General features: G+C 38.6%; 1 long non-coding RNA gene across 2 annotated transcripts in view; it reads left to right on the plus strand.

Annotated features, from left to right (window-relative positions):
* Positions 1–5,694: 5,694 nt before the first annotated feature.
* The window catches only part of LOC138920997 (uncharacterized), a 31,821-nt gene continuing 25,044 nt past the window's right edge, over positions 5,695–12,471 (plus strand). The window contains exon 1 of one of the 2 annotated variants that reach the window (XR_011433118.1): positions 5,695–6,713. This is a non-coding gene — a long non-coding RNA (uncharacterized lncRNA). The remainder of the gene's footprint in view (positions 6,714–12,471) is intronic. The other variant, XR_011433117.1, reaches the window with a different exon arrangement.

A 12,471-nucleotide genomic window follows, 5' to 3' on the forward strand; every position in this document is an offset into this window, starting at 1 on the left:
GAGAGAAATAAAAAATAACTCTAAAAATTTTTGGCTTAAGCAATTGAATTGCTAATGGTGACATTTATAGATCTGGGGAAGAATGCAAATGGTGTCAGATTCAGGATGGGTTGGAATTAAGACTTCGTTTCAAGGTCACAGTGTTGAGATTCCCATCCGAGGAGCAGAGATGTCATATCTGAACTTAAGGGAGTCATTAACACATATATGGTATTTAAACTTATTGAACTGTGCAGATCAACTGCAGATAACATATAAGTTAGAAGGGAAAGGATCCCAAAAAGGTCCCTGGGAGGACTATAACATTTAATTATTGAGCTTCCAGGCAGGAACTCTTAAAGGAGTTGGGGAAGGAAAAAGGAGGCCCAGGAAAAGAAAAGCATTCATAAAGCAGAGCGGTTACTCTTGTGGAATGCCACTGTTACTCTTGTGGAATGCCGCTGTGACGTCTGCGCAAAAGCAGAGATGGAGTCGTTAGATTTGAAGAAGTAGAAGGGATGCTTGGGACCTTGAGAGTTTCAGTCTCTCTGGAATGGTGAGAAGTGAAGCCAGATTGGGGTGGGTTGAGGAGAGAATGTCTAGTAAGAAAAACAGAGACCAAAGATAACTCTCTTAGCACGTTTTGATTTGAGAGAACACGAAAGATGAGGCCGTCTCTGAAGAAGACATGGACCTAAGGGTATGGTTGTATAGGGTAACTGATCATTGTGTTGCAGTGTTTATGGCCTTGCCAGGCCACTAACATGGAGAAAACCTTGTCCAGAAACACCCTCAGACATACCTAGAAATGATATTTAATCTCGGCACCACCGACTCATCAAGTTGACATGTGAGATTAACGATCGCAGGTCTGATCCCCAATCCATTTTCACTGCCCGTCCTTCCCTTCAAAAGGCTAACACTCACTTATTAAGCAATTCATCGAATCCACCTTATCTGACACTCAACGCTCCCCAACAGCCTGACTTCATAATGGCCATTCAGCTTGAAATCGTCAGAGAGATGGGATACGGAACCTCCTGAAGCAAGCGAGGCACCCTCTCAGAGAGCTGCTGTCAAATTCTTCCTAATATTAAGCTCAAATCATCCCTTAGTAACTCTCACTTGTTCTGGTTCCAACTGACTGAGTGATTACGAATGTGTGAAATCCCTCTCCAATACAATCATCCTTCAAATATTTGAAAAGGCTATCTTACGTTTTAGAGTTACCTTTTCTTCATTTCGTGTATTATGTCTTACGAATATGAATTCTTGCAAGACTCGACTCCCCTCTGCTCTTCTCTCAGTGTGCAGACTTTGCTATTGCTGTTCTCCTCAGAATGTGTAACGTCCATTGCAAAATTCAGACACGGTGGAGAGACCAAGCAGTGCACACATAACAATCAACGATTTCCCCCGCAAAATTCCTGCACAAAACTGAAGCCCTAGAAATGGAGGAAATGCAGCTTTAAAAAATATGTGGAAGCAATACATGCGTTGATTTCTAGAAAGATTTAACATTGCTTTTAACATTTAGAAAGCCCTTTAAACTCTATAACTAATAAATATATTGTGGAAATTGAAAAGAAACACCTAACATTTTTATGCTTTAAGGAGTCTTGTATGCTATAAACGAAATTAATTCCCAGTCAGGTTGGGTTCCGCTGCCGAAAGTGTTTGAATCCTGCAGGGTCTTCAGAGTGTAGCCCAATCCTTAAGCATGTGCCTAGGTGTGGAGTGGCAGATCCTGAGCCCTTGGAAGAGAGAATTCTTTACAATGGGCAACACATATGGGGGGACACGGAAATCCTGTTGACAAGCGGTCAGTTCAATTGCTATACTTTTGTATATAATGCAAGAGAATCAGTTTATTAAAGATATAATTTTTTTTCTGTCAAACATACACTTTGAGAATAATGCAAATACATTAAGAGGCATGCAAAGAAACATAAAGAGCAGCTTATCCTACAATACAAGGATGGCTCATAGGGAAATGCAACTACTGGAACTATGCTAGATTTTACGCTTTAGAAAATATTTTTCTTGGCATGAGGGTGAGAATTGTGCTAGGTAATAATCAACTTTGATTCATCTTTGGAATAATTTGCAGATTGCTAAGAACATATATATGTAGCACTCTGTAAACTTCAGACAATTGTGTTAGGTGAAGCCAATGAGTAGTATATATAAATGTATGTACGGTTGGGCATGCTAGTGGTGTCGACTGGGAGAAGAGTTTTGATAGAACTAAAGAGTTTATTCTGAAAATGAATACTGGCAAAATTCTCCTAGTTTATGCTTTTGAAAATATTGTTAATGCAAGGGAAAGTAGAAGGAATATTAGAAAGTTATTTATGTTTCATTTATATTAAATCTACCAACAATTATCGAGTATAATTTTTGTAGGTCAAATATTGTATGTACATATTTTGGGGACACACAGAAGATTCATTTTACTGTCTATGGAGTCCTATTAACAAATCACATTTACAACTTTGGCAGGAATATTGTAGTAAATTGCTAAATATATGAATGGGCAATTCACTAGAAAAGAACGTGGCCTAATTATTAACATATCTTCATCCTTATAAAATACAGGAAGGCAGCATTGTTTATATTAGTGGCATGTTAGAAATAACTCAAATGTTCATCAGAAAGAGTTCAATAAAATATAACCAATTACAGCATACTCTTTTAAGAAACTATTATGCTATGCTTAAAAAAGAAAGATGCACAGCTATATTTGCAAACACGGAACAGTGTAAGCAGAACAGCCAAAAGAAAATGACATTTGCCACACATGAAGCAAATATTTTGGAATAGCTAAAAGGAAATAACATTTTGTATATGTTAAAATTCACTTTTCGTAAAAAAAATATAGATTTTTAAGTATAGAAGGAAAAATTAAAGAAGTATTCAAAATGTTAGATAATAGTAATTTCGTGGGTGCTGTAACAATTTGGGAGACTTTCACTTTTATATAATTCATGTTTGGATATTTTAATGCTTGAATTTGGATGGTTTCATATACTCTACTCAGGAAAATTATAAGAATATTATGAAATAATAGGAATTAATGGAAGAATAAATTAGTATATTCTGATTCTATTTAAGTTACTTATGGGACAAGGTTGACACCCCTCTGACTGGCCTCGTTATTTTTCTTCTTCTCATCTCATCTCGTTGCTCTTGTCTCCCATCCATGAATCTTGGTGTTTGGTTGGACTGCTCTGACCTACTCTTTGTGTATGAAACCCAACTTGCACAAGCTCTCATCTGTTTCCACAGGTACCAGCTTTCCTTAGTGTACAGTATTGACTGAAGGGCCAAGGATGGCATAGCACTCAAGGACATTTGTCCACTCGAGTATATTAGCATTTTCACTTCAACATAGATTCCTATGTCCCTTCAAAATAAACAACAGCGGTTACATCAACAGAGCCAGTTTCAAAGGCCAGCACACGCTCAGATCCACATCTGCTTTGCTGAAAGTCAAAGCAATATTGAGTTTCTATGCTGCTCAAACTGGGAACAATAAAAGTTTCTTTTTGTTTATATTTCTTACCACCATTCTTGGTTCACACTTGGTATTCCACGTAACAGATGTCTGCCAGGGCTTCCAAATCTAAAAGTCAGCGCAGGGAGGAAAAATATAGGAAGAAGCTCCTATTTCTCATTTCATGATTTAATAAAATACAAGGATCAGAACTGCAGTTTTTACTTTGACTTTTTACAGAGCTTTGTGCATAACCACTCTTTACTTATGCTGTCAGCAAGGAGCCCTGGAAGGCCCTGGCAGCCCCGCAGCTGCCCCAACAATACTGCTTGCAAAGACTGTCTCCACCCCACATCTGGTCCTTCCTTTTGTTCTTGAAAGTGTGTATTCATGATTTGACTTTCAAATATGTTCTGTTTCTCTATGGATTTTTATTATTATTCTTATTGCTAATTTTCTGACATGCCACTTTGCCATCTAGTTTTTGTTTTGTGAAGGGGATTGTGCCTTATGCTATGGAACACTACAACCAACACATACACATGCTTTTCAAGTGAGCCTGGAAAATTCACTAGAGTAGGTCGTATTTTGGGCTATACAGTAAATTTCAATAAATTTAAAGGGTTTAAGTCACACTAATGATGTTTTCTGATCACAGCAGAATTAAATTAGATATCCAGTAATCTGTAACATACACCAAATTTTGAAATTAAACAATAAAGTCCCCAATAATACCTGGTTCGAAGAAATCATGAGGTAAATTAGAACATATTTTGAATCGAACATTGTGAATATATCAAAATTTGTGTGATGCATTTAAAGCAGTTCCTAGAAAGAAATGTATAGCTTTAAGTCCTTTTATCAGAAAGAATAGCACACTAAATCAAAACCTAGCAGAAGAAAGTAACCGTTAAAGACATATCAGAAATCAATGAAAATGAAAACAGAAGATCATCTGAGATGATCAATGATGCTAAAATCTTATTTTCTGAAAAGATCAATAAAAATGACAAACTTCTAATCAGAATGATCAGGAATAAAAGAGAGAAGTCACAAATTACCAAAAACAAGAATGAAAGATACTATATCACTAATGATTGTACAGATTTTAAAAAGATATAATAAAGAATGTTATGCCAGAAAGTCAGGTAAACGGAAAAATAATCCTGAAAAATTACCCAAGTCAATCAAGAAAAATAAATAGTTGACCTGAATAATTCCGTCTATTGAAGACAGATTTTGTATTTAAAAAAACTTCCCACAGGGGCCGGCCCGGTGGCGCAGCGGTTAAGTTCGCACGTTCCGCTTCTCGGCGGCCCTGGGTTCGCTGGTTCGGATCCCTGGTGCGGACATGGCACTGCTTGGCAGCCATGCTGTGGTAGGCGTCCCACGTATAAACTAGAGGAAGATGGGCACGGATGTTAGCTCAGAGCCAGGCTTCCTCAGCAAAAAGAGGAGGACTGGCAGTAGTTAGCTGAGGTCTAATCTTCCCCCCCCAAAAAAAACAACAACAACAACAAAAACTTCCCACAAAAACTATGCCAGGCAGAGAGAGTTATACTATTGAATTCTACCTGACATTTAAGGATGGAATAATGCTACCAGTCCTACACAAATTCTTCCCAAAAATAGAAGATAAGGGAATACTTATAAACTCATTTAAAGACCTTTGCCTAATCTGTATTGAAATGTGAAAAGAAACTTTTTAAGAAAAGAAAATTACAGATCAATAATCTTCATAATCAGATATGGATTTGAAACAGTCAAGAAGCAATAGTGAGTAATAGTAGCTTTTCTTAGGTCCATAGTTCCGAAATGAGTTTAGAAGCAAGGTTTTTTCTCCTTTCCACTAACACTTAACAGCAATCATGGCATTAGCGTAGAAATAGATAGTGGGTGATGGAGGTAATGTTAGCCATTTGCAAGCCAACGTAAAAGAACAAGCGGTGTGTGTGAGTGTCCTTAGGCATACACCGACCTCTCTCTGTCCTCTACTCCGGCCTCTGGAAGATGGCCTGAGATAACTGGATACTTACGGCACAAATCACTGAACAGGTACAGCTTAGCTTTTTGAGGGACACATTGAGTTCTTATTGTCCTCCAGGAGAGAAATCAAAAGAGACAACAAACGAGAGTAGAAAAATAAAATTTTATTAGCTTGTGCACAGGACAGGCACAGGGAGCTGGTGCAAAACGAAAGGGGCAGGTGCCCGGCTCATTAGGGAGCAGGATTGTGGGGCTTTTACTAGGCAAAAGCTGGGGAGGAGGGCCTTGTCATCATGTGTAGAGGTGGGGTTGTGCTTGCGCCTGAGCTGTCACATAGCATACTACTACACGGGAGGCACTTGTCATTAGTATGCTAGCTCTCCAGCCCTGGGTGTGATTTTTACTAATGGGGCTAGGGTCAACTTCAGTGGTCCCCTGGGTGCTAGGGCACATGCCTAAGCCTGGGATAGTCCAAAAACTGTGGAATGTGGGTCTTGGTGGCCTCTGTCTGATTCTCCTAGCTTGCGGATTGGTTAGGGGCTTTATCTTGTTAGGCCAGGGGCTTTGCAGGTGGCCCTGTCTCATTAGGCTGGTCCTTTCTCAGCTTCATCCTTCCTCCATTGGGAACTGACTTGTCCACAGAAAGCTCATGCTTTCTTCTCAACCCAAAGCTGTAAATTACAGACAGATTCTCCTCCTTTTGGAGGAAGCTTGCCCTGGTCCAGCACGGCTGTAAGTAGTGATAAATCTGCATACTCTTGGTTTTCAGTGTTAGCTCCGCCATCTTTCTAACAGAAGAAACTCAGCCACAATTAGTAATGAAGGCGACATATGGGCTTCTGTGTTTGTTTGTTTTATTTTATAGCTTGTCTGTCAAAGGTCCGTGAAGAACAGTCTCTCTACCAGGGATCCCCTCAGAGACCTCGGTAAATACTGAGAGCAGGAATGATTTGGGTCTAAAGGGAGTTGATGGAAGAGTCAGGTGGATAGTTTAGGAGACATATTTCTTCAAGAATAAGGAAAAGGAGAAATGCTGGCACACATGAAATAAAGAGGACCTAGACATCAGTATCTTGGGGAGGACGTGCAAGGAAAGTTCTGCTACAACGTGGGGAAGGAGAAATTGGAAAGCACAACCTTGGAGCTGAGGCTGGGGAAGAACGAGGACTCAGTATCAGATGTTGATAAACTCAGGAGATCAAGGTCTCTGAATAGAGTTCTCTTGCAGAACATCCTAAAATAACGCCAATAGGTGAGTGAAGTTTTATGTCCATCGTAAAATGGAATTCTCTCCTTGGGACCTTGACATTAACCTTTCAAATAAAAACACATTGTTATTGTTAGCAGCATTGCCTCTGTGCCATGCTTATTTTTCACGCATCTTTGGGACTTCCTTTTGGGTAGCTGGGAAAATGAGTTGAAACAATTTTTCTTTCTTTTTTCCTTTTTTGGAAACTTGCTGTGTGTTGATGGTTTAGACTCTCAATCTATCATTCCTCTTGTAAAATTTGTATCATGACACTGATTCCAAGTATCCGATCCAGCCATTTCGAAATTTCCATTGTTCAAGCGAGCAGTCTTTGACACAGGAGCCGTAAATGCTTTATTGCTCTGGCGCATTAAAAAATATCCTTGAAGCTTGGTGGGGATTTTGACGCCCTGCCAGCAATTTATAGTGATGGACAAAACAGAGGGGAAAACATCTCCTAAGAGTGGCACTTAAATGTCTTTTCTTTGCCTCGTTCCATTTTGATAGGCAACGAAAATATTTTCTGGAATGCAATAAAGAATGTAAATAAAATGTTATAATTTTTAAGTTATTTTTAAATGTTTTTTTATCATGGTAAGAATACTCAACATGAGATCTACCCTCCTAACAGATTTTTAAGTGTGCAATACAGTATTGTTATCTGTAGACACTATGTCATGCATCGTATCTCTAGATTTATTCATCTTGCATAACTGAAAATGTATACCCTTGGTGTGCTCTGCTTTGGCGGCCCAGGGGTTTGCCAGCTCAGATCCTGGGCATAGAGCTAGAACCCCTCATAAGGCCATGCTAAGGCAGTGTCCCACATAGCAGAACCAGAAGGATCTTAAACTAGAATATACAACAATGTACTGGGGGCTTTGAGGAGAAGAAGATTGGGAGCAGATGTTAGCTCAGGTGACAATCTTTAAAAAAAAAAAGAAAAGAAGAATCACTTGACAATAAAATGACTAAAATTTTAAAAATCCAAAAAATGTATACCCTTGATTAGCAACTATTTCCTCTTCCTCTTGGTCCCTGGCAATTACAATTCTACTCTTGGCTTCTGTGAGTCTGGCTATTTTTTTTTTTTTTGATATTTCATATAAACGGAGTGATGCAATATTTGTTCCTCTCAGACTGGTATATTTCACTTAGCATAATGCCCTCAAGTTTCATCCATGTGGTTGCATACTGAAGGATCTTTTCTTTTTAAAGACTGAATAATATTCCATTGCATGTGTATATCACATTTCCTTATTCATTTATCTGTTGATGGACATTTAGGTTGTTACCATATCCTGGCTATTGTAAATATTGCTGCCATGAACACGGGAGTGTGAATATTTCTTTGAGATCTTGATTTTGATTCTTTTGAATAAATACCCCAAAATGGGATTACTGAATCATATAGTATTTCTTTTCTTTTGTTTTTTTTTTTTTGAGGAAGATTGACCCTGCGCTAACTGCTGCCAATCCTCCTCTTTTTGCTGAGGAAGACTGGCCCTGAGCTAACATCCATGCCCATCTTCCTCTACTTTATACATGGGACACCTACCACAGCATGGCTTGCCCAGTGGTGCCGTGTCCACACCTGGGATCCGAACGGGTGAACCCCAGGCCCCTGAAGCAGACCATGCGAACTTAACTGCTGAGCCACCGGGCCGGCCCCCATATAGTATTTCTATTTTGAATTTTTTGAGGAATTTCCATATTTATTTTCATAGTGACTGCACCATCTTGCATTCCCACTAACAATGCATAAGAATTCCAATTTCTCCACATCCTGGCCAATACTTACTGCCTTTTCATTTTTTTGTAATAACCATCATAACAGTTGTAAATTGATATCCCACTGTGGTTTTGATATGCGTTTCCCTGATTAGTGACATTGAGCACCTTTTCATATATCTGTTAGCTGTTTGTATGTATTATTTGGAGAAATGCCGATTCTAGTCTTCAGCCCATTTTTAAATCAGGTTATGAGTTTTTTGCTATTGAGTTGCAGAAGGTCTTTACATATTTTGGAAATTGACCCTTTATCAGATATATGGTTTGTACATATTTTCTCCTATTCCATAGGTTGGCTTTTCACAATGTGGGTTTTTTCCCCTGCTGTGCAGAAAGAAGCCTTTTAGTCTGCTGTAGTCCCACTTGTCTATTTTTGCTTTTGTTGCCTGTGCTTATGTCATACCCATGAAATCACTGCCAAGACCAATATTGTAAGACTTTTCCCATGTTTTCTTGCAGAAATTTTATAGTTTCAGGTCTTACGTTTAAATTTTCAAGCCATTCTGAGTTGATTGTTGTGTATGGTGTAGGTAAAGAGTACAAACTCATTCTTCTGTGTGTGGACATCCAGTTTCCCAACAACATTTGTTGAAAGACTATCCTTTCCTCATAGTGTGTTCTTGGCACCTTTGTCAAAGATCAGTTGAGCATACATTCATGGGCTTATTTCTGAGTTCTTTATTCTGTCTCATCGGGTCTATATGCCTGTCTCTATGCCAGTATCATATAGATTTAATTACTGTAGCTTTGTAATACACTTTGAAATCAGGCAGTGTGACGCCTCCAGCTTATTCTTCTTTCTGAAGATCATTTTGGCTATTCAGGGTCTTTTGTGGTTCCATATGAGTTTTAGAATGTTTTTCTATCTCTATAAGAAATGCCATCAGGATTTTGATAGGGATTGTATTGAATGCGTTGATCACTTAGGGTACAGACTTCTTAATAATAATAAATCCTCCAATCCATGTACGAAAGATATCTTTCTATTTTTTTGTGTTGTCTTTAATTTTTTTCATCAATGTCTTGTGGATTTCAGTGTACATGTCTTTCATTTCCTTAGTTAACTTTATACCTAAGTAGTTTATTCTTTTGGGTCCTATTATAAATGGATTGTTTTCTTAATTTTCCTTTCAGATATTTTGTTAGTATACAGAAATGGAACTGATTTTTGTATACTTACTTGTTTTGGTTGTTTTTTACTCTTTTATGCCTGGATTCTTCCTTTAGGCATAATTTTTTTAGTTATTTTTGAGGTTATACTGTCTTATAACATTGTATAAATTTCAGGTGTACATTATTATATTTGAGTTTCTATATACACTGCATTGTGTTCACTGCCAATAATCTAGATTTTTTTTTCTTTTTGATGAGGAAGATTGGCTCTGAGCTAACATCTATGCCAATCTTCCTCCATTTTGTATGTGGGATGCCACAACAACATGGCTTGATGAGTGATGTGTAGGTCTTCGCCCAAGATCTGAACCCATGGACCGTGGGCCGCCAAAGCAGAGCATGTGAACTTAACCACTCTGCCACTGGGCCAGCCCCTAATAGTCTACTTTTATCTGTCACCATACATATGTGCCCCTTTTTCTCCTTTTGTTCTTCGCCTCTGGTAACCACTAATCTGTTCTCCTTATCTATGTGTTTGTTTATCTTCTGAATATGAGTGAAGTCACATGGTATTTGGCTTTCTCCTCCTGAGAAATTTCGCTTGGCATAATGCCCTCAAGGTCCGTCCATGTTGCACACTGTAACCTTACTGGACGTATTAGTCCTCATAGTTGTTCTGTGGAGTTTTTAGGATTTTCTGTGTATAACACCATGTCCTCGGTAAACAGAGACAATTTTACTTCTTTTCCTATTTGGATGCTTTCTATTTCTCTTTCTTGCCTGATTGCTCTGGCAATCAATACTCATACCAGTAGTATTTTCAACAGAAATGGCAAGAGTGGACACACCTGCCTTTTTCGTGATCTGAGTGGAAAAACTTTCAGTTTTTCATTCCATATTCATTGTCGAACGTGGTCTTAGCTGGAGGCTTCTCATCTCTGGCCTGTATTATGTTGAAGTAATTACCTTCTATTCTGACATTCTTTAGAGTTATCATGAAAGGTGTTGAATTTTATCAAATGCTTTTTCTGCATCTATTGAGATGATCATATGACTTTTTCTTCCATTCTGCTGATGTGGTGCATCACATTAATTGATTTCATGTTAAACCATCCTGGCAACCTAGGGATAAAAGCCACTTGGTCATAGTATATGATGCTTTTAATTTTGAATTAGGTTTGCTAGCATTTATTTGAGGACTTTTGCATCGATGTTCATCAAAGATATTGGCCTGTAGTTTTCTTTTCTTGTGGTGTCTTTGTCTGTTTTTTGTATCAGAGGAGGATTGGTCTCATAAAATGAGTTTGGAAGTCTCTCCTCTTTTCCTTTTTTTTTTTTTTTGAGGAAGATTAGCCCTGAGTTAACATCTGCTGCCATTCCTCCTCATTTTGCCAAGGAAGACTGGCCCTGAGCTAACATCCGTGCCCATCTTCTTCTACTTTATATATGGGACACCTGCCACAGCATGGCTTGACATGCAGTGCATAGGTCCATGCCCAGGATCTGAACCAGTCAACCGCAGGCCACCAAAGTGGAACAGGTGAACTTAACTGCTGTGCCACGGGGCTGGCCCCTCTTCTTCCATTTTTTGCAATGGTTGGAGAAGGATTGGCATTCATTTTTCTTTGAATGTATGGTAGGATTCATATATATATATATATATGAAAAATATTGCAATATGTTTTCTGATGTTTTAGGAAACTTTGGATATCCTAGTCGAATTTCCAAGATCGCTTTAAAAATGGCTTACAAATAGAAATTCAAGCTTCTAGCATCATCTGGGTTTAGCCATGAGAAAAATATTAATAACTGAAGATGGAAATGTGTGGGATTAAAAATAAAACTTTCTAGGGGCCAGCCTGGTGGCACAGAGGTTAAGTTTGCACACTCCGTTTCAGCGGCCCAGGGTTTGCCGGTTCAGATCCCAGGCACAGACCTACCCACCGCTTATCAAACCATGTTGTGGCAGGTGTCCCACATATAAAATAGAGGAAAGTGAGCACAGTTGTTAGCTCAGGGCCAGTCTTCCTCAACAGAAAGAGGAGGAATGGTTGCAGATGTTAGCTCAGGGCTAATCTTCCTCAAAAAATAAATAAATGAATGAATAAAACTTTCTGGAAACATATTCTTTGAGAGGCATCTGCAATATTTGAAAGCAGCGTGAAGTCCTACATTGAGTCCTGCGCCGTGCTGACCACGAGTGGTGGGTCTGGAGCAGTAATGAAGGCAGCAGGAACAAAATATCAGCCAACTGCCAGCTGCATAGTCAAAGCAAATGAAGGATGCTGTGGGGACTCACCTAATGACGAAGCCGCTCAATGTTGAAAAAGTCCCAGGCTTCGCTGTGCACTTCATATTAAACTATGTGCAAAAGGAGACTGCTAATCTCTAATACCAGGAAAGTACCAATGAAAATGAAATTGTCAGTAGAATGCTGAATACATGAACACACTACTACTTGTTAGGTGTGTAAATAGAAGCCAAAGGAAAATATTGTGTAGCCCCCAGAGAAATGACAATAGAAAGTAATGTAAGAAATAGCATATTCAGTAATAGCATATTCAGATTTTACTTTGAAGCCGAGAGTCAAGATAAATATATATGATAATAACATTGAACACACTTCACATAGTTCCTTCACAATTGCTCATATATATATATTAATTTTATATAAGGAAAATAATTCAGTGAAGTTGATTACATTTTTAAAGGTTGCAGCAGGCTTTGGGAAAATGCAGAACACTGAGAGGTCAGCATGTTATTGTATGAATAAAACTGAAATAGTTGTTAGAAGTCCTAATTGCCACTACGATAGCTGTGAATCCTTGTGTTAGCTTCTTAACCTATGACTCAACTT

Source organism: Equus caballus, chromosome 27, assembly GCF_041296265.1.
Source record: "Equus caballus isolate H_3958 breed thoroughbred chromosome 27, TB-T2T, whole genome shotgun sequence".
NCBI lineage: Eukaryota > Metazoa > Chordata > Mammalia > Perissodactyla > Equidae > Equus > Equus caballus.